The sequence below is a fragment of the Arachis ipaensis genome, chromosome B05 (assembly GCF_000816755.2).
Source record: "Arachis ipaensis cultivar K30076 chromosome B05, Araip1.1, whole genome shotgun sequence".
NCBI classification, from domain to species: Eukaryota; Viridiplantae; Streptophyta; class Magnoliopsida; order Fabales; family Fabaceae; genus Arachis; species Arachis ipaensis.
In genome coordinates this window covers 75,502,707-75,525,871 of record NC_029789.2, presented here as the reverse complement: position 1 = coordinate 75,525,871, position 23,165 = coordinate 75,502,707, and the positions used below count along the sequence as shown (strand labels likewise).

Below are 23,165 nucleotides of genomic sequence, written 5' to 3'. Positions count from 1 at the left end.
AGGATGTGTTTGGCCGCTTCAGTGAGAATTCAAATTGCTTGCCACCCAGATGGAACAATGATGATCAACTTGAAGACGGGTGTAGAAACAAGATTTGGGATCCGGGAATATATGAGGATCAATTTTGGGAGCTCAAAGCCTGTGAAGAACTCCATCAAAGCTTGAGGAATTTACTTGGTATTGATAGAGCTTATTGGAAGTCCAAGCATTGGTGGAAGTTTCAAGACGAGTTCAAGCACAAGCCACCATAACAGGGAGCTTACCAAATGTCCAACTTAAGGATTTTAACTAAAAGTGCAAGGTGGGAGACAACCCACCATGGTATGATCGTCCCTTTTTCAGTTTTAATTCTAGTCTATTTTGTTTGTTTTTGAGTTTTGATTGGACCTGGAATCATGCATAACGTTCATATTAGCATTGCATTCTGCATACTGCATTATTATAAAAAAAAAAAAAGAGAAAAGCACGCACGCGACGCGGCAGCATGGCTGATGCGTCCGCGTCACCAGTGCATTGTGAAGAAAAGAAAGTAAACAGAAAGTCACGCGAAAGCGTGGCTGGAGGCGCGCTTTAGGCACAAACATGCCCACGTGTCTGCGTGACCCACGCGGCCGCGTCATTTGGAAAAATAGCCTCCCACGCGTCCGCGTCACCCACGCGAATGCGTGCTAGAACAAATCGACGTAAAAGGGGTGCATGGCCAAAAGTTGTGCTGGAGTAGGGCTGGACTGGCACTAGACGCACAAGCCTTACCACGCGAACGCGTGCTCTACGCATCCGCGTCATCCTCCACTCTTGGCCATTCATGCGATTGCGTCCACCATGCGAATGTGTCACCTCAAAAATTGGCAACAATGAGTTTTGAACAGAGAGTTGTGCGGGCGCGAGGGCAGTAGCACAGAACGAGTCACGCGTCCGTGTGACCGACGTGCCAGCGTCGTTTCATCTAAGCGCCATTCGCGCGAACGCGTACCCCACGCGTCCGCGTCGCTTGCACCGCACAACTTATCCAACTCAGCGCCAATTATCTTATCTTTTCTTTTCTAATCCTAATTTCTTCTATCTTTTCTTCTTTCTCTCTCCTTCTTTACTTTCTTTTTCTTCATCTTTTTAACTTCTCATCCTTTTTCACTTTCATTTTATTTTATTTAATTTATTTGCATACTTTCATTCACTGCATTTTAATTTTGTGCATATTTTTATCTTCTTTTCTAAATTTATTATTTTACCATTGGTGTTCAAATGTTCTTATTCAACTGTTACATCTTTTCTGGTATTTTCTTGGTGCTTATGACTTGTTTTATTCTGATTGGGTAACATTATTTAAATCAATGCTAATCTTTTCTGATACTTGTACTTCTCCTGCATTGATATGAACTTATACTATCTTGCATTACCCACATTTCCCTCTCATTTGTTGCAAATTTTGCACCACTGGTATGCCATGTGCTTCTATTGTTTTCTCACTTTCATGTTGTAGCTACCATGTAATTGAGACCCTCATTATTTGGCATTAACCAACCCATGTTTTATTTGTTTTTTATCTTTGTTTTGGGTTACTTTTCTTCCTTTTTTTCTTTCAGGATGGCCGCCAGGAAGAGAACCGGAAGACGTTTACATGGGAGACACAAACAAGTTCCTACGCACATTCCTTGATGAGAAAAGCGTCAGTTGAAGCAACCCATCCACTTGCACATCTTAGCATGCACCGAGGACGGTGCAATCTTTAAGTGTGGGGAGGTCGATACCAATCTCCATGGGTTAGTTACCTTCTTTTCAACACTAATACTCTATTTTCTTTGTTTGTTCATTGTTGCATTTGCATATTTAATTGCATGTTTCTTTGATTTTATGCATTTAGTTACTACTTGGTTGAAGTAATATTTTCTTTTTCAAAAATTTTTTTATAGTATTTCACTAATTTAAATTGAAAAATTTTTTATGTTAAAACTTGTTTGAAGTTGTATTTGGAACATAGTTTAAAAAGCCAAAGAACACACAACCTGTGAGAATTTGAGCTTATTTACATGGTTACATTATTTAACCATAAATTTTTTCTTGTGTGTTTTCTTCTCTATAATTGCAATCTTTGCTTTGTTCCATTCTATATGTCCATTATTTAGTGTATTTACATGCTTGCATATGATTAAGGCCATTATTTGTTATTAGCTCACTTATCCCAAATAAGCCTACCTTTTACATCACCCTTGTTAGCCACTTTGAACTTTTTAACCCCCTTCTATTTCATAACCACATTACTAGCCTTAAGCAGAAAAATAAAATAAAAATCCCAAGTTGAATCCTTGGTTAGCTTAAGATAGATATTGTGTACAATTTAAGTGTGGGAAATTTTATGGGAACATAGGATGATATGAAAAAGTAGGGAATTAAATTGAATAATTTATTTGAAAATTTGGGAAGCATGCTCATGTGAAATCAAAATAATTAAATTACCATGTGCATTGAAAAAAAAATATTAAGTAATTAAATAAGGGGATACAAAAAAAAAAAGAAAGAAAAATAATATTACCCCAAATGCAAAATAAAAAGAATCAATGCACATGGGACAAAATTCAAAAATAAGTTTGATACATGAGCATGTAATACAAAAGTGAAAAAAATTTGGGTAGCTAGGTAAAGCATTTTAAAAGTATATAAAGTATGTATATTAAGGTGAGATCTTAGACTAATCAAGGATTCACTTTATAAAGCTCACTTGGCCATACATATATCCTTACTTTTACCTCAGCCCCATTACAACCCTAAAAAGACCTCATGATGTTTGTATTGGTACATTAAATATTTGTTGATTGGTTAGATGAAGAACAAAGTTTAGAAAGCATGACTAGGGAAGAGTAGAGAGATTGACCCTAGACACTTGAGAGTTAGAGTGATATACACTACCAATAAGGGTTCAGTGCTTAATTCTATGTTCCCTACTTTCATGAGCTATCTTCTTACAAGTTTAATTGCTTTTTATTGTACGATTTGAATTAGTGGAATTTGGGTTATATTTGTCTTGAAGAACTTATTCACTTTTAACCAAGTAGGTAGAAACATTTTGCATGTAGTTGCATTCACATAGATAGGTTGTATTGCATACTCTCTATCATTCCTCTTCACTCCTTTATAGCTTCTCTTGAGCTTAGCATGAGGACAAGCTAATGTTTAAGTGTGGGGAGGCTGATAAACCACTATTTCATGGTTTATCTTGTGCTCAATTGAGTGATTTTTATCAACTCTTGACCCGCTTATTCATACTATTTGCATGGTTTTACAATTCCTTCCCAGAATTTGTGCTATGATTGAAAACATACTTATTTGATCGTATATTTGCTAATATTAATCCTCTCTTATTACCATTCAATGCCTTGATATGTGTGTTAAGTGATTTCAGAGATTACAGGACAGGAATGGCTTGGAGGATGGAAAGGAAGCATGCAAAAGTGGAAGGAATACAAGAAACTGAAGGAACTGCTAAAGCTGTCCAGCCTGACCTCCTGGCACTCAAACGACCATAACTTGAGCTACAAATGTCCAAATGACACGGTTTCAGTTGCGTTGGAAAGGTAACGTTCGGGGTTTTAATTTGACATATAATTTGCCATAGCTGCCATGAAGCCAAGCAATGCGAACGCGTGGATCACGCGGACGCATGACCTGGCAGAAACGCAATCCACACAAACACGTGGACGACGCTTCCGCATCACTTTCCTGCGACCTGTACGTACCAGAATACACTGGGGGCGATTTTTGGGCTGTTTTTGACCCAGTTTTCAGCCCAAAAAACACAGATTAGAGGCTATAAAGTTGGGAAATGCATCCATTCATTAACATGTCTTCCATTATTCACTTTTCATAATTTAGATGTAGTTTTTAGAGAGAGAGGTTCTCTCCTCTCTCTTAGGATTGAGGATTAGGATTCCTCTTAAAGGATTTAGAACTATTTCTTCTCAATTTTTAGGTTCAATGTTCTTTTTATTTATTTTTCCAATTTGGTTCATGAATTCTCATGTTTAACTTAATTTCTTTTATTTAATGCAATTTGAGGTATTTCAGATTTATCACTTCTTCTATTATTTGTTATTAATTGATGTTCTAAGTTAGATCCTAACTTGATTTTGGGAGTTGATTAATATTTGGAGACCCTTGAGTTGAATTACTCAAGAGTTAAATTATAATTGGGTTCATTGTTGGCTGGCTCTCTAGTCACTAAAGCTAATCCTTCCCAAGGGAGAGGATTAGAACTTGTGAATAAAAGTAGACTTCCAACTTACTTCACTTTTTTTACTTTACTTGGTAAAGGATAACTAAGTAGAGGCTGATGGTATTTTTTGTGGAAAACTGAATTTCCCAAAACACCTAAAACTCACCGGAAAGTGTACCGGGTCGCATCCAGTAGTAAAACTCACTTAGAGTGAGGTCGATCCCACAGGGATTGATGGATCAAGCAACTTTAGTGGGTGATTAGTTTAGTCAAGCTAACATTGAAGTGAATTGTGTGAATTTGTAGCCAACAGAAAGTAAATGATAATGAATTTAAAGTTGCAGAAAGTAAGTGTGCAGAAATTATAAAGTGCAGTAAGTAAAATTGGACAGAAACTTAAAGAGCAAGAAATGTAAATTGCAAGAATCTTAAATGACAAGAAATGTAAATTGCATAAAATATAAAGGGCTAGGTGCTGGAAGCAATGTAAACAGAGAAGCAAAATTTCAGTGAATAAGAACTTAGAGCAATTGCAAGAGTTGTAAATTGCAGGAAATGTAAATTGGAAGCAATGCAACAGAAAGTAAAACTGCTTGAAGAATGAAAACAGAAAGACTATGCTTAATTTGCAGCAATTTAAAAGAAGGTGATAAAATGAAATTGAAATGAAAAACAAATTAAATGAAAATCCTAATTCTAGCTTGTTCTTGTGCCTTTGAGTGATGATGTGGGCTTTGCTTGCTTTGGATTTGAGGAGAAATGGGTTTGGTTGGCCTTGATTCAATTTGGTGAGGAATTGAATTTAAATGGAATTTTGGTTGAATTTTTAGCCCATGGGTGTTGCTTCCAGGGCAAAGCTCAGCTCTTGGCAAGAGCTTTGGCCAAGAGCTTTGGTTCCCTTCCTTGCCAAAGTGTGCGCATGTTCCTTCCTTGTGACAAGAGAACAAAGCTCTTTGCAAGAGCTTAAAAGATCTTGGCAAGGGCTTTACTTGTCCTTGAGGTCCTTGGTTCAAGTCTTGGGCGGAGCACTTTGTGGAGCAAATTTCCTTGGCACAAGAGTAGCGCCTAGTGTCTTCCCTTGGTATCCCTCTTCGAATCCTGGTGGAAGCACTTTGATTCATTTTCGCTTGTTTTTGGCCCTTAAAGATGCCTTTCACCCGTGCCTCAATTCTATGTCAAATATGGATTTCCATATATCGTTAGAAAGCTCTAAATGTCAGATTTCCAATGCAACTAGAAGCACATCAATCGGATATCTGTAGCTCAAGTTATAGCCCTTTGAAGGAGGCATGGTCATGCTATGAGCGCCCAAGTTTAACTTAGCCAAAATTTTTGCTTCCAAGCTCATTTCCCTTGATTTTTCCTTGAAGAAGCCCAAAAAAAGCTCTTTGGCAAGAGCTTCAAAGCTCTTTACCAAGAGCTTGGCTCTTGGTTCCTTCTTCATGTGTTCTTGATAAAGCTCTTGGCAAGATCTTTTAAGCTCTTGGCAAGAGCTTTGTGTTCTTGCTCCTTGTTTTGAGCCACGCTTTTCTTCCTTTGGGCCACACTTCTCTTCCTTGATTTGGTCATGGGCCATGCTTTTAAAAGCGTGGCCTAAGCCTCCAAAGTGTGCTCCAACTTCAAAGTGTGCCCAAAATTCCTCTTTTCTTCTTTTTAGCTTATTTTGTGCTCTTTTTGCTTCTTTTTCTTCTTATTTCCTACAAAGTTTATCAAATCAAAATATCAAAGAAATATACCATTTAAGCACCAAAGAATGCAATATTTAAGCACTAATTATAAATTTCTTGTATGAAAAAGCATAGAAAAACATGACATGGTGACATGTCATCACAACACCAAACTTAAACCTTGCTTGTCCCCAAGCAAGAAAAGAATCATGCAATTAAGATTGACAATCCAAGGTAAGAAGAATAGCAACTCAATGTTCATGGTAGGCTAGTTTTCTAAGCATTCTACAATCACAAAAGAGATGTAAATGATTGATGCTTCTATCTAGCTCATTTTATGAAATCTTTCTCTTATATTTTCTTCCTTGAAACAAGCTTTTGATTTTCTTATTAGCTTCTCCTTTTGGGTGCTTTACCCCATGAGTTGATAACAAAGCTACGATTCTAAATGATTTGTTTTCAAGTATTACCACTTGATACATAAGCACCACAAGCATTTGATTTAGAGGACTTCATTAAGCTTATTTTTCTTTTCTTTTCTTGACTCTCTAATCATTGATGCTCAGAACCTTGAGCTTTGAGGGAGTGCTTTTGCACTTGAGCCTAGCCTTGACTTCTAAGTGTTTTCTTTTCAAGCATTTGGCTTGATACATAAACACCACAAGTACTTAACAAATAAATTGCCATTGGTACTCAGAGCCTTCAGCTTTCTCATTCTTTCCCTTTTTCTTTTTTTTTGCCTTAATTTGTATTTGCTTCTTCAAGGTTTTCATGATTTTCAAAAGATTTCACAAAATGTACTAGATGAAAACTTCAATTAAATAAAATCCAATGCAATTGAGCAACAATTAATCATACTAGCTTTCCAAAACTTATATGCACATGCTAAACTCTTCTTTAATTCCTTGTTTGTTTATGATCATGATACTTTACTGCTTTAAGCTTTACAAAACTCAAGTTGGTAGTCATAATGGCATGGCAACATGTTACAAATCAATATTCAAGCTATGCTTATTCATACCACACATGCATACAGAGAATATAAAGACAATCCTGCATTTTAAGTGTTTTTATTGAATTTAAACAAAGTAAAGAAAGAGAACAAAGCATAGAAGAGAAACGTTACCTACTGTTGGCATGTTGTTCTTTACTTTCTTCCTCTTCTTCTAGTTTGTTAAGAGGAATGACCTCAAGGGAGGAGAAGATCAGCTATTGCCCCCTCTCTTGGTCTCTCCTCAGCAAGCTTTCTTTTGTTAATGGCTTAATTGAGCTTGCTTGCTGGATCAGCGGGAGGATTGCTTGTAGTTGACCTTCTTTTCTTCATGAATATTGTCCTTTGTAGCTTGGTCACAATCCTCTTCTCGGTGCTTTTGTTAATTGCCTTCACTTTCTTGAATCCAAGTCTTGGTGGTTGTGTGATTGTTGGAGTTTTATCTTCATCCAGAGCCTTTTGAATTGGTGGCTCAATGAGCTCTTCCTTCATGTACTTCTCTGCCCCACTTGAGTGTGAATTTTCTTGAATGACTTCCTCACTTTTTGGTTCCTCCACTCCTTTCTTTGCACTCAACATTTGACTTAATAGTTCTTTTATGGAGGAGGTTTGTTGTTCTTCCCAAGATTTCTTAATCTCCTCTTCATATTTTTCGATCACAGATTCAAGGGAAGTTTGTGAGGGTTGTGAATGCTCATGTTCCTTTGTCACCTCAAGTGCAGTTTCATTTTCAACCACCTCATTCTTCATTGAAAGTTCACTTGATGCAGTAGCCTCCTCATCTTGCTCTTCCACTCTCTCCCTTGCACTTAACATTTGGTTTACCATCACTTCTATATTTTTGAATGAACTTTCTTGCTCGTTCCAGGATATCTGTGCCTCCCTCTCATATTTTTCAAACATGGTTTCAAGTTTTGAGAGGCTTTGGTTCATGGAAGTTTGTGTGGGTGGTGAGTTTTGGCAAGGATTTTGTGTGGAGACAAAGTCCAGTGATGAAAAATTTTCAGATGAAAAACTGGAAGGTGAGGTTGGACAATTTTGCATAAGTGAATTGAAGGCACGTTCAAATGAAGATGGCTCTTGATAAGTGAAATATGGGCTCTCAAATTTTTTCTGGTTTTGCTCCCCCCAGCCACCATTAGAATAGCAACTTGCATCATTTTGGGGTGGAGGAAGATATCCCATATGATTCTCTTGCTCATCTTGTGTTTCTGAAACAAATCTCCATGGATTGGAGTGCTCAGACTTTGTATTTTCTTGGTGATATTCCCAGCCACCATTAGAAATTGGTGATCGTGGGCAATATCCCATAAAATTTGTTTGATTATAAGATGAGTTGAACTCCATTTGAATTTTGGAAAACACAACACCAAGGAAAATTGAAATTACTCATATCAGATATGAGAATTTCTTAGTGAGGCAAAAACTCAAACACCTTAGTTTCAATTTAAAACAGAAAACAAAAATAAAGAAAATACTTGATCTAGACTTCTCACCCACTTAATCATTGTTGATCTAAATCAATCCCCGGCAACGGCGCCAAAAACTTGATGGTATTTTTTGTGGAAAACTGAATTTCCCAAAACACCTAAAACTCACCGGCAAGTGTACCGGGTCGCATCAAGTAGTAAAACTCACTTAGAGTGAGGTCGATCCCACAGGGATTGATGGATCAAGCAACTTTAGTGGGTGATTAGTTTAGTCAAGCTAACATTGAAGTGAATTGTGTGAATTTGTAGCCAACAGAAAGTAAATGACAATGAATTTAAAGTTGCAGAAAGTAAGTGTGCAGAAATTATAAAGTGCAGTAAGTAAAATTGGACAGAAACTTAAAGAGCAAGAAATGTAAATTGCAAGAATCTTAAATGACAAGAAATGCAAATTGCATAAAATGTAAAGGGCTGGGTGCTGGAAGCAATGTAAATAGAGAAGTAAAATTTCAGTGAATAAGAACTTAGAGCAATTGCAAGAGTTGTAAATTGCAGGAAATGTAAATTGGAAGCAATGCAACAGAAAGTAAAACTGCTTGAAGAATGAAAACAGAAAGACTATGCTTAATTTGCAGCAATTTAAAAGAAGTTTGAAGATCTCAGGAGTGGAAGAGACTAGAAAACAAGTCTAGATCTCAAGTCCTTCCTTGATCCAACAAGAAAACAATATTGCAGAAGAAAAAGAAGATGAAAGCAATAAAGGAAACTCAGATTTTATGCAGAAGAGGAACAAAGAGATTTCAGATCAAGTGAAACAGAATTCCTTCAATTCTTGATCCAAAATTTAAAAACAGAAAAGAAAACTAAGAGAGAAAGCAAAATGAAAACTAAAGAGTGCACAACTCCCTATTGGAGCTAGCCTCCTTTCTAATCGAGCTCCTTTAGTGAATTGAAGCAGATGCCTTTTTATAGGCTTTTCACAAAATGCAAATGAAAATGAAATTCTAAACAAATTACAATTAAAAATAAATTCCTAAGCTAACTTGTTCTTGTGCCTTGAAGTGATGGTGTGGGCTTTGCTTGCTTTGGATTTGAGGAGAAATGGGTTTGGTTGGCCTTGATTCAATTTGGTGAGGAATTGAATTTAAATGGAATTTTGGTTGAATTTTCAGCCCATGGGTGTTGCTCTCAGGGCAAAGCTCGGCTCTTGGTAAGAGCTTTGGCCAAGAGCTTTGGTTCCCTTCCTTGCCATAGTGTGCGCACGTTCCTTCCTTGTGACAAGAGAACAAAGCTCTTTGCAAGAGCTTGAAATCTCTTGGCAAGGGCTTTACTTGTCCTTGAGGTCCTTAGTTCAAGTCTTGGGTGGAGCACTTTGATTCATTTTCGCTTGTTTTTGGCCCTTAAAGATGCCTTTCACCCGTGCCACAATTCTATGTCAAATATGGATTTCCATATATCGTTGGAAAGCTTTGAATGTCATCTTTCCAATGCAACTGGAAGCACATCAATCGGATATCTGTAGCTCAAGTTATAGCCCTTTGAAGGAAGCATGGTCATGCTGTGAGCGCCCAAGTTTAACTTAGCCAAAATTTTTGCTTCCAAGCTCATTTCCCTTGATTTTTCCTTGAAGAAGCCCGAAAAAAGCTCTTTGGCAAGAGCTTCAAAGCTTTTTGCCAAGAGCGTGGCTCTTGGTTCCTTCTTCATGTGTTCTTGATAAAGCTCTTGGCAAGAGCTTTTAAGCTCTTGGCAAGAGCTTTGCGTTCTTGCTCCTTGTTTTGAGCCACGCTTTTCTTCCTTTGGGCCACACTTCTCTTCCTTGATTTGGTCATGGGCCATGCTTTTAAAAGCGTGGCCTAAGCCTCCAAAGTGTGCTCCAACTTTAAAGTGTGCCCAAAATTTCTCTTTTCTTCTTTTTAGCTTATTTTGTGCTCTTTTTGCTTCTTTTTCTTCTTATTTCCTACAAAGTTTATCAAATCAAAAGATTAAAGAAATATACCATTAATGTAACACCCTAACTACCAAAGCTCACACTTCCGACTGCGCAACTCTGATAGTTCGGATATTACGACGACTTTTATATTATTTAATACTAAAATATGAGCCTGTTTAAAACTTTAAACCGTGATGCCGCTCCCAAAAATACTTTCGTTATATATATAAATAATATTACAAGCATTACCCAATACAATTCCTATCCCTCTTACAGATTATACCAAGATAAAGGCGAGGGTACAATAAACCATAACTAAAACAATACAGAGCATCACAACAACAATTAAATAAGCTCTTCGTAACTTCTGCGCCCATATCCTGAAAGGGGAAAAATGTAGGGGGGTGAGAACATCATCCTCGAAAGGATTCTCATTAGAGGGTTTTTGGGAATTACTGTAATAGGATACATGAAGATAACCGCACCAGTGATTAATAACTGTCTTATGCCTCTTTTCAAAAACAACAGTTTTCAATAAGGTAAAGTCGGAAATCTTTTCTGAAAGAGGAACCGTTCAATTCTCAAAAACACGAAAAGCCTTTCAAAAAGGTTTATCTGTGTTGAACCAAAAGAGCCTTTCATATTTTTCCAAATCAGAAACACAAAACCGAAACCAACCATCGGTCCATCTCAATCCAACCACGGCCCTAGGCCCAAACAATCCAACCACGGCCCTAGGCCCAAACAATCCAACCATCAACCAGATCACCACAATCCAACAGAATCCCAATTGCAAACACAGATTGGAAGTTCAAGCACCAACAAACAGTTACAGCAAGTAGAACAATTAGCAGTTAATCACAAAGGCAAACCAATTACAATATGCACACCCAAACAATGTCACATAGATGCATATGATGCATGCCTGTCCCTAGTGGCTGATGATATCATCTGTCGGTTATATAGCCAACCCGACACGTCCTGGTAGCTAACCATGGACAGAAACACCCATCGCGGAGCAAGTTGGTTTGAGCTACAACCCCATTGCTACTACCCGCTCAACCCAGAACCAGTGGAATAACCACTACTGCGGCTACTACCCAGGCGGGTGTTTAACAGCTCAACCTGGAGCTAGTGGAATCACCACTACTACCGCTACTACCCAGGCGTCACAGTCTCTGACCTGGAGCAAGTGGGACGAACCACAACCCTTGCTACTACCCAGGTATCTCAAACATATATTCATTCAGTTCCAGCCATGGATCAACATCCATCTCAGCCATCCGGCTTAAATTCAAAATTCATAGTCAGCCATACGACCCATAACTCATTCGGCATTCAGCCATAAATCAATATCATACACAGCCATTCCGACTCACGGTTCAATCCAAAACCAGCCAATATTCATAATCATACACAGCTATTCCGGCCCATAACAAAACAGCACTTCCACCGTTCAACATCATTAAATTCATAAAACTGGAATTTAAGCCATAAATTACTTTTCTCAAGCCGTTTCACTCTGAAATCAAATTTTAACTCTTTTCAGCCTTGGCTTTAAAGATCTCATTTTCTCAAATCATCTCAGGCTCATAAGCCAAATTTACTCAAAGTGAGTCTCCTTTTGAAAACAAAGCCACTCTCGGCATTCTCTTTCCAAAACTTCCAAAACCATGGCAAGTTAAGGATTTACTTCAAAGTATCCAAAATCACCCACCCAGCGGTGGAATTTCATAACAAAAGTCTTTCGGCAGAGTCCAAAGTCTTTAGGGGAAGGTCAACTTAAATCAATTCCTTAAAATTCATTGAAACTCTTAAAATCATAGATTCTCGGTTCACGTAAATAAAATTGAATTTATTATGAAACTGAACCATACAAAATCACAAGTTCCAACCCGGTCCAAAAATCAACTCATTTGAAATGGAACCGGTTCATTTGAATCAAACCGCTTTCAGATTTCTTTTTGGAACCCATTTTTCCAACTCTTCCAAAATGCCTCAAACTTGATTACTCAATCAAAAGTCTAGGTTCCTTTAAAAATCACTAAAAACTCCTTTTTATATTGAAATCAATATTAGAGCATCATTATTTCCTTCAGTGATTCAAACGGTAAAAATAGTTCAGTTCTAAATAAGCCGAACTCAACGTATAAGGTTCATCAAATAAATTAAGCTGGAAAGCATAAATATCCTCTTAATAAATCAAATAATACAATTTCTCAAATCCAAACCTTTTAAATAACCTTTCAAACAAGACTATGATTTTATAAAAATTTCGGCAGCACCTCCCCTAAAACTTGGACTTTTGCCACCCGGTTCAGGTCCCAACTAAACCGTTCCTCATTCTTTTTCAACAACACAAAATCAGAAATCAATTCAAATCAAGTTAAATCCAACAATCGCCTCAGTGGCATATCTCAAGGATACTATTTCAAAATCAACTCAATATCAATCGATTTAACTCATTTCCAAAGCTTTAAAGAATCGATTCAGCAATAAATCATTTGTCCGAAACCAAGTCAATTAAAGTAAACCAGGCTGAATTCAAAAGTGTTCTATCTTTCACATCATCCAAATAATTGACTCAATTCAAACCAATCCTCAACGGATTAAACTCATTTCAAATCTTTAAAGAATCAACTTCCAAAGATTACATTTCACAAAGCCGCACAACAATTCAGCCAAACAAACATTCATAATCATCCGATACAATCAAATTATACATAAGGCCGATACAATCACCAAATACACATTTTCTCACAACATTATCCATATGTAATAATTCCAATACATAAAGCATAGTTTTTGGAAAGCGCCCCTACCTCAAAACGCAATTCCATAACTCAAACGCGCCACCGTAAGTCTCTATCAACCTGAAGTTACCGGCAGCTCGCATCACAGCTTTGTTCACATTCGCGGCAGCAATTACAACCCTTACGCGCAACATGTGGTCTGATAGCTTAATCCTAGAAAACAATATTATAGCAAAACCTTAAAACACATCACGGGATATGAACTGGCAAGGTCTCGAGGCAGAGGTACTTACGGTAGCTAAAGAATACTGACCGAACCAAAGAACACAAGCCTCAGCGATGGTTCCATTAGTAGTTCCAGCAACAGATGAAGCAGTCCCCAAAACGAATACTAGTTGTAACATACATCTCCAAACAGAGCCAGCAACCATCTCCAGTAAAGGCAGTGACAATGCAACTTACTATAACTATTTTATTCAATACAACTAGTGTCAGCAACAATGCTTCTAGGTAGGAATGAATTGATGGAACAAGAGAGAATCGGAAACAGGGTAAGGCTTACCCAACAGCAGCGGTTCCAAATGGAGCCAGGGCAAGACCAGAGCAACACTAACTCCACAGCGGTAGTGGCGCCTGGTCAGAATCCAAAACCCAGGAGCAGAGGCAGAAAGGCATCTCCTTTCCCTGATTCACGCGGCGCTGTTCTTTGTGGTGCTCAATCGGCGATGGCATGAGCTCCGGCGGCAGTGGACTCTTGAGAGGTCAACAGCGGCGAGGCAAGGCGTGGTGGTGACGCAGCTGGCGGTAGCTTTAACAGCGGCGACAACAGCAACGTCCTCCACCCCCGCGCGGGCATCCTCTGATCGTGGATCTCCGAGAACAACGATGACGGCGCGGCCACACGGAACGGCGACAGGGACTTCTCCTCCTCGCGACGGTGACGGGTCGGAACGGCGGATCTGCGGGGACGAGTCAAACCCGCGCCTCCTCTTCCCGCGGCTAAGCTCCCTCACTCCCGTTCTTCCTAGGGTTTTATTTTCAAAAATTAGGGTTAGGGGCATTTTAGTAATTTCAAATGAAATTGGGGAAATTATGGTAATTGAAACCCAATTTAAATCCAACACTATTTGTTGTATAAAAATACTATTTGCTCATCAATTTCATAAATTATTTTCAATAAAATGTCCCCACCAAATAATTAGAAATAATATATTTATTTTCTTCATTTTCCAAAATAGTAATATCAATATCTTAAAATATTAATTATTTAGTCTAAAATCATATAAAAATCTTTTTTATTTCACAACTACCAACTATGTGATTCAAATATAGAAAATAATTCAATAATTGTAAAATTGGATAATAACCATAACTTATCTCAAATTCAATAAATCAAAACTTGCCTTAATTATCTTTAATAAAATAATTTCTGAAATTAAGGCTATAAATAACTATATGATTTGAGACTTGATCATAAAAAGACTTTTCAAAGATTCTGGGTCTTACATTCTACCCACCTTATAAAAATTTTCGCCCTCGAAAATTGATTCAAAACGAAAGAAATTCCATAACAGTTCACCCTTGAACACATTTAAGGAAGAAGCAAAAATATCTCAAAATATAATCATATATACGATTTTCAAATACTTTGATTGTCATAAGCATAAGGATGTAAAGGTAGGAGTGTGATTGCAAAGCAAAAGTTACAAGGTAGGCTCAATGCACAAGGTCATATGATCTCAAAGCTTTACAAAACTTGAGGTGCCAAAATAGGGTGCAAATCAAGATAGGCGTTCACAAAGCAAAGATGACATGGTTCAAACATGTGATAGTAAAGCAAGGCATCGAAGGCTATAAAACATGATGGGGTTAAAACGACGTGCTTAACATCCGCACACTAATCCCATATCAACCTCAAGGCTTCAACTTTCCAACTTCGTCAAGCACTTTTCAACCTCATAGCCAATCATAAGCATAACACCCGCAAGCTCGTTTGCAAGGGACAAAACACCCACAACTCATCATAATGTTACACACCTACCGCTTCACCTTCCATATACACATATCACGTCTTAAAGAACTAACGCATCGCGTTACGTATGCGTCTACAAGTCGCACGTGATATCAAACAATTCTCGAGTCTACTCAGAAGGATACAAGATTTAGAACGGAGAAACAATATCAAGGATAATGCTCATAGATTTAAGAGAATGTATCCAATTCCCAGATAAACAAAGACGCTCAAGCAATGAAGTTTGCTAGAAATAAATCAATTGACAACTTCAAAGATAACCCTTGGATCCAAGAAATTCAATAGGACCAATAAGAAGAGAACCAGCGCCTTAGTTCGAAACAAATTCAAATTAAGTCGAAGAAGTAGGAGGTTTACAGGAAAGAATATCTCTAACCCAAGACAAAGCTCACAGAACTCAAGAGCACGATTAAAATACTTCCGAATGCTTTGTTCATAAAAGAATCGAAAACTTCCGAAAAAATCATTTCGCAGTCTGAAAGAAAGTCAAGTAATAAACATTCTTCAAGAGAGTGACAAAAGTATAAACGTGACTTTGCTATAATACAACTTCATGTTGAAACAGATCATGTAGAATTTTAAAAACAAGGTGCACACAAGTTTGGCTAAAAGTTAAAATATTTCCTCAAATATTTTAGAAAGATAATTAGGTGCACAACGTAACCAAAAACAGTTCATAAAAACTTGGAAGTGATCAAATGCTTGTTCAAAAATTTCCAAGGTTCATATTCAAACAAGCGTGTATAACATTCATAGCAAGAGTGAAAGAGGGAGTTAAACTCTCTTTAGAAAAAAAATTCTGAGGTAGAAATTTGCTTACAATTTGGTAAAGGAAATAAGTGGTGCGTTACAAACGAACCGGTTTCCACTAAACAAGAAAGCTCCAAAACCTCATTTAAAATAGCACATGCCAACTTTAAATTAACTTCGTCAAAATTGAACAATGGTTTCAATCTCAATCAAGCAACCGAAAATAAATTCCGTTTAATATTTCTTCAAAGAGAATTCAAAACTTCTTTAAAAAGTTCAAAACAAGACTCAAAAAGTGTTCTTGAAATCACGATCTCAGAAGAACATTCAAGAAGATTAAGATGTACTAAAAAGGAGTCAAGCCTTACAAGAAAGGATCTTAAATTAAAGTAGTTCAAACAAGATCCACTAGACATGAAACATCAAACAAGTTTTAAATTGATCCAAAAGAATACAAAGTCATAGAAAAAGACAACTCAATCATTTGTAACTTCTCAAGGATAAATCTTTGACTAAAACTCTTGTAAAGACAATGAGAGGATAAACGATGCACTATTTTGAAACGAATCAAACTAACTTATATAAGGATGAGATCCACAAGAGAGGACAAACCAAGATCAATGGTAATGTTTACAAGATGTAAAAGATTAGTTAAAAACAGAGTCACGTATGACATTCATAGAGGTGAAAAGCTTAAGAAGGAACGAGTCCGTTCATAAGAAGAAAGCTATGAGTCCAATATTTTCAAAAGAACAACAATGGCATAAACCATGTAGTATGCTAAACCAAACTCAATTCAAAATAAGTTAAGTAAAGCTTATCAAACTAAACTCAACCAGGATAAAAATGAAAAATTCTTTCTTTCCAAAATTTTGAAAAATATCCAAATACATAATCAAATGAAAATGTGCATTGGAACTATAGTAAAGTTACTAGAAAGTCAAATTGTAATTTTAAAGTAAAATGCAGTTCCGTAAACCAGTAAAAGTACAGGCGAGGTATTAGAATTAAATAGTTGTCAAACTGTGTAAGAAATCTTCAAAGTTTCATATATAGATAAGTATACATCTATTCAACAGCAATTTTCATAAAAGTCTCAAAACTGGCTGTAATCACTGTCAAATAAGAGAAAAACCGAATCAACAATTTCTCTAATAATGGACTCGAAATCCGGAGTAAAAATGCACAGTGCAGTAGGACAAGTTCAAAGTCATGTCAAAGGATACATGAATCAAGAAGAACTCAAACAGAGAAAGATAGATACAACAAGGAGTTCAACCAAGCATATGCACTTAAGATCAAACAAGAATGCATATGAATAGAGGAATAGAGTTGAAAAGTCAAACTATTTTTCAAGGATTAGCAAACAAGAACTTCAAGTTAGGACATGAAAGAACAGGTCGACTCGAACAAAATCCAAGACACACAACTGAATAGCCTCGAGAAATAGTTTTTAACGTTCCCAAAGCCCGCGATTCGCTTTACTCAACTCGTATTTCATCTATGATAACCCATCAGTGCTTTCATATACATAATTCACTAGTATTAAGCCGGCCAAACTTAATACCAAGAATCATGCAATGCAAGACTAACAGCGTTAATCAATAGATCGTCATGTGCATAAAGCTCTAATTCTCGTCATCCGACAAGACCTAATACATGACAAAAGCTTAGAGTATGCAATTGAAGCATAGTCGGTCCATTCCTCAGGCTCTACAGGAAGGACTGCTCTGATACCATAATGTAACATCCTAACTACCAAAGCTCCCACTTCCGGCTGCGCGACTCTGATAGTTCGGATATTACGACGACTTGGGGAAAAATGTAGGGGGGTGAGAACATCATCCTCGAAAGGATTCTCATTAGAGGGTTTTTGGGAATTACTGTAATAGGATACATGAAGATAAACCGTGCCAGTGATTAATAACTGTCTTATGCCTCTTTTCAAAAACAACAGTTTTCAATAAGGTAAAGTCGGAAATCTTTTCTGAAAGAGGAACCGTTCAATTCTCAAAAACACCAAAAGCCTTTCAAAAAGGTTTATCTGTGCTGAACCAAAATAGCCTTTCATATTTTTCCAAATCAGAAACACAAAACCGAAACCAACCATCGGTCCATCTCAATTCAACCACGGCCCTAGGCCCAAACAATCTAACCACGGCCCTAGGCCCAAACAATCCAACCATCAACCAGATCACCACAATCCAACAGAATCCCAATTGCAAACACAGATAGGAAGTTCAAGCACCAACAAACAGTTACAGCAAGTAGAACAATTAGCAGTTAATCACAAAGGCAAACCATGTACAATATGCACACCCAAACAATGTCACATAGATGCATATGATGCATGCCTGTCCCTAGTGGCTGATGATATCATCTGTCGGTTATATAGCCAACCCGACACGTCCTGGTAGCTAACCATGGACAGAAACACCCATCGCGGAGCAAGTAGGTTTGAGCTACAACCCCATTGCTACTACCCTCTCAACCCAGAGCCAGTGGAATAACCACTACTGCGGCTACTACCCAGGCGGGTGTTTAACAGCTCAACCTGGAGCGAGTGGAATCACCAGTACTACCGCTACTACCCAGGCGTCATAGTCTCTGACCTGGAGCAAGTGGGACGAACCACAACCCTTGCTACTACCCAGGTATCTCAAACATATATTCATTCAGTTCCAGCCATGGATCAACATCCATCTCAGCCATCCGGCTTAAATTCAAAATTCATAGTCAGCCATACGGCCCATAACTCATTCGCTATTCAGCCATAAATCAATATCATACACAGCCATTCCGGCTCACGGTTCAATCCAAAACCAGCCATTATTCATAATCATACACAGCCATTACGGCCCATAACAAAACAGCACTTTCACCATTCAACATCATCGAATTCATAAAACCGGCATTTAAGCCATAAATAAACTTCCAAAATCATGGCAAGTTAAGGATTTATTTCAAAGTATCCAAAATCACCCACCCAGCGGTGGAATTTCATAACAAATGTTTTTCGGCAGAGTCCCAAGTCTTTAGGGGAAGGTCAACTTACATCAATTCCTTAAAATTCATTGAAACTCTTAAAATCATAGATTCTCGGTTCAAGTAAATAAAATTGAATTTATTATGAAACCGAACCATACAAAATCACAAGTTCTAACCCGGTCCAAAAATCAACTCATTTGAAACGGAACCGGTTCATTTGAATCAATCGCTTTCAGATTTCTTTTTGGAACCCATTTTTCCAACTCTTCCAAAATGCCTCAAACTTGATTACTCAATCAAAAGTCTAGGTTCCTTTAAAAATCACTACAAACTCCTTTTTATATTGAAATCAATATTAGAGCATCATTATTTCCTTCAGTGATTCAAACGGTAAAAATAGTTCAGTTCTAAATAAGCCGAACTCAACGTTTAAGGTTCATCAAATAAATTAAGCGGGAAAGCATAAATATCCTCTTAATAAATCAAATAATACAATTTCTCAAATCCAAACCTTTTAAATAACCTTTCAAACAAGACTAAGATTTTATAAAAATTTCGGCAGCACCTCCCCTAAAACTTGGACTTTTGCCACCCGGTTCGAGTCCCAACTAAACCGTTCCTCATTCTTTTTCAACAACACAAAATCAGAAATCAATTCAAATCAAGCTAAATCCAACAATCGCCTCAGTGGCGTATCTCAAGGATACTATTTCAAAATCAACTCAATATCAATCGATTTAACTCATTTCCAAAGCTTTAAAGAATCGATTCAGCAATAAATCATTTGTCCGAAACCAAGTCAATTAAAGTAAACCAGGCTGAATTCAAAAGTGTTCTATCTTTCACATCATCCAAATAATTGACTCAATTCAAACCAATCCTTAACGGATTAAACTCATTTCAAATCTTTAAAGAATCAACTTCCAAAGATTACATTTCACAAAGCCGCACAACAATTCAGCCAAACAAACATTCATAATCATCCGATACAATCAAATTATACATAAGGCCGATACAATCACCAAATACACATTTTCTCACAACAGTATCCATATGTAATAATTCCAATACATAAAGCATAGTTTTTGGAAAGCGCCCCTACCTCAAAACGCAATTCCATAACTCAAACGCGCCACCGGAAGTCTCTATCAACCTGAAGTTACCGGCAGCTCGCATCACAGCTTTGTTCACTTTCGCGGCAGCAATTACAACCCTTACGCGCAACATGTGGCTCTGATAGCTTAATCCTAGAAAACAATATTATTGTGAAACCTTAAAACACATCACGGGATATGAACTGGCAAGGTCTCGAGGCAGAGGTACTTACGGTAGCTAAAGAATACTGACCGAACCAAAGAACACAAGCCTCAGCGATGGTTCCGTTAGTAGTTCCAGCAACAGATGAAGCAGTCCCCAAAATGAATACTAGTTGTAACATACATCTCCAAACAGAGCCAGCAACCATCTCCAGTAAAGGCAGCGACAATGCAACTTACTATAACCATTTTATTCAATACAACTAGTGTCAGCAACAATGCTTCTAGGTAGGAATGAATTGATGGAACAAGAGAGAATCGGAAACAGGGTAAGGCTTACCCAATAGCAGCGGTTCCAAATGGAGCCAGGGCAAGACCAGAGCAACACTAACTCCACAGCGGTAGTGGCGCTTGGTCAGAATCCAAAACCCAGGAGCAGAGGCAGAAAGGCATCTCCTTTCCCTGATTCACGCGGCGCTGTTCTTCGTGGTGCTCAATCGGTGATGGCATGAGCTCCGGCGGCAGTGGACTATGGAGAGGTCAACAGCGGCGAGGCAAGGCGTGGTGGTGACGCAGCTGGCGGCAGCTCTAACAGCGGCGACAACAGCAACGTCCTCCACCCCCGCGCGGGCATCCTCTGATCGTGGATCTCCGAGAACAACGATGACGGCGCGGCCACACAGAACAGCGATAGGGACTTCTCCTCCTCGCGACGGTGACGGGTCGGAACGGGCGGATCTGCGGGGACGAGTCAGACCCGCGCCTCCTCTTCCCGTGGCTAAGCTCCCTCGGTGTGCCATGGCGGCGGCGGCTGGCAACTCGGCGGCGTCGGCGATGCCCACCGTTGCTAGCCGTGCCTCTCTTCCTCCCCTGCCTCCCTCTGTTTCCTCACCGTTTCTTCCTAGCCCTTTCTTTCTTGTGTTTTCGTTTTGTTTGCAGCTGCTGCTGCTGTTAGGGTGCTAGTGTGGTTGAAAGGGAACCGGGTAGGGTTTTCAGGGTTAGGGTTTCTCTTTCAAAAATTAGGGTTGGGCATTTTAGTAATTTCAAATAAAAATAGGGATATTATAGTAATTAGAAATAAATTCTAATCCATTAATAATAATGTATAAAAATACTATTTTCTCATCAATTTCATAAATTATTTTCAATAAAATGTCCCCACCAAATAATTAGAAATAATATACTTATTTTCTTCATTTTCCAAAATAGTAATATCAATATCTTAAAATATTAATTATTTAGTCCAAAATCATATAAAAATCTTTTTTATTTCACAACTACCAACTATGTGATTCAAATATAGAAAATAATTCAATAATTGTAAAATTGGATAATAACCATAACTTATCTCAAATTCAATAAATCAAAACTTGCCTTAATTATCTTTAATAAAATAATTTCTGAAATTAAGGCTATAAATAACTATATGATTTGAGACTTGATCATAAAAACACTTTTCAAAGATTCTGGGTCTTACAATTTAAGCACCAAAGAATGCAATATTTAAGAACTAATTATAAATTTCTTGTACGAAAAAGCATAGAAAAACATGACATGGTGACATGTCATCAGAGGCAACCTTCAATTATCAATTGATCTTGAGAAAAATCCAACAAGGATAAAACTTCCGATTAATCTCTCCTAATCAAGGCTTTTTATTTTTATTATTTTATTTCCTCTGCCATTGCTATTCTTGCTTTTTATCTTAATCAAAAAACCCCAAAACACACTTTTTTATAACCAATAATAAGAACACTGATGACAAGTCATCTTAGCCTAGTTTCACTAGCCTTTTTCTTTTGTTTTCAATTGAATTATGCACTTTCTTGAGCTACAAGTAAGCTAATTTGGGTAAATTCTCATGCTTCCTTTGATTGAATCGACCATGTATGAATTCATGCTATTTCATGAGGTTTTATGCTATAATTGTCACATATTATGATAAAATGAATATCTCATGATTTTAAGCATAGCTTTGATGTGTTTGGTTGATTAAGGATAGGTGAAGAAAGCTTGGAGAAAGGTTGAAGCAAGAAGGAATGGCTAGGAGTAAAGAGAGGACAATGGAATAAGGGAAAATGAACCAGGAAGCAAAAAGTTGGACCAAAAGTTAGCCTCAAACTTTTGCACAAACTTTTGGGTGACAAGTTAGCCCCAACGTTAGCCCCTAAGTTTTGGGCTAACGTTGGCATGAGAAAAACACCCCCTGGCCACCAAAAGTTTGCGCCAACATTAGCCTCTAACTTTTGGGCTAACGTTGGCACATGAAAAACACAAAGGGGAAGCAAAAGGCAAATCCAACTCCCAATTCCCTTTACAATTCAAGCTATTTACATTTCTTGCACTTTAAGATTCTGCAATTTACATTTCTTGCGTTCTAAGTTTCTGCCATTTAATTTCTTGTTCTTTAAGATTCAGCATTTAAATTCCTGTTCTCTTTAATTTCATGTCAATTACCCATTCCCTTTACTTTCCATGTAATTTAAATTCTGCAAATCACAAATCACTCAACCAAATCTTGATTCGATTGACTAAATCAACCACTAAACTAAAATTGCTCAATCCTTCAATCCCTGTGGGATCGACCTCACTCCCGTGAGTTATTATTACTTGATGCGACCCGGTACACTTGCCGATTAGTTTTGGGTGTTTTGGAGAAATTCGTTTTTCCGCTAAAATATCCCATCAAGTTTTTGGCGCCGTTGCCGGGGATTGACTAGATTGACAATGATTAAGTGAGGTGGCAGTTTAGATCAAGCACTTTTTCTTTAATTTTTGACTAACCCACTAACTGTTTGAAGTTTTGTCTCAACTGACTATACTCAATTTGCAAAAGTATCACTGTGTGTTCCGTTGTTGATTTATATGTCATAGGGAAGAAGAGCAGCCAAAAGGAAGGATATCATCGAAGAAGGAGTTTCTGAGAAAGAAGAACATCACAACATGAAGCCATAACTCATTACACTAATAGAGAACAATTGTTCCTATGGTGGAAATTCCTTGGAGGACCCTACACAGAACCTATCCATTTTTCTGAAAACTTGTGGTGCTGTCAATCTCAATGGTGTAAACCATGATACCATTAAGCTCTTGTTATTCCCTTCTCACTCAAGGATGAAGCGGCACAATGGCTTGAAACCTTTCCCCAAGGAAGTATAACT

General features: G+C 37.7%; 1 long non-coding RNA gene across 2 annotated transcripts; it reads right to left on the bottom strand.

The window, feature by feature from the left end:
* LOC107641906 lies at positions 10,570–13,998 on the bottom strand. 2 transcript variants are annotated; one of them, XR_001620503.2, is made up of 4 exons: positions 13,541–13,998; positions 13,272–13,439; positions 13,048–13,191; positions 10,570–10,605 (listed from the first exon to the last, which is right to left on the bottom strand). It is a non-coding gene; the product is annotated as an uncharacterized LOC107641906 (long non-coding RNA). The 2 variants fall into 2 exon arrangements; XR_002363106.1 differs by having other exon boundaries at positions 13,292–13,439.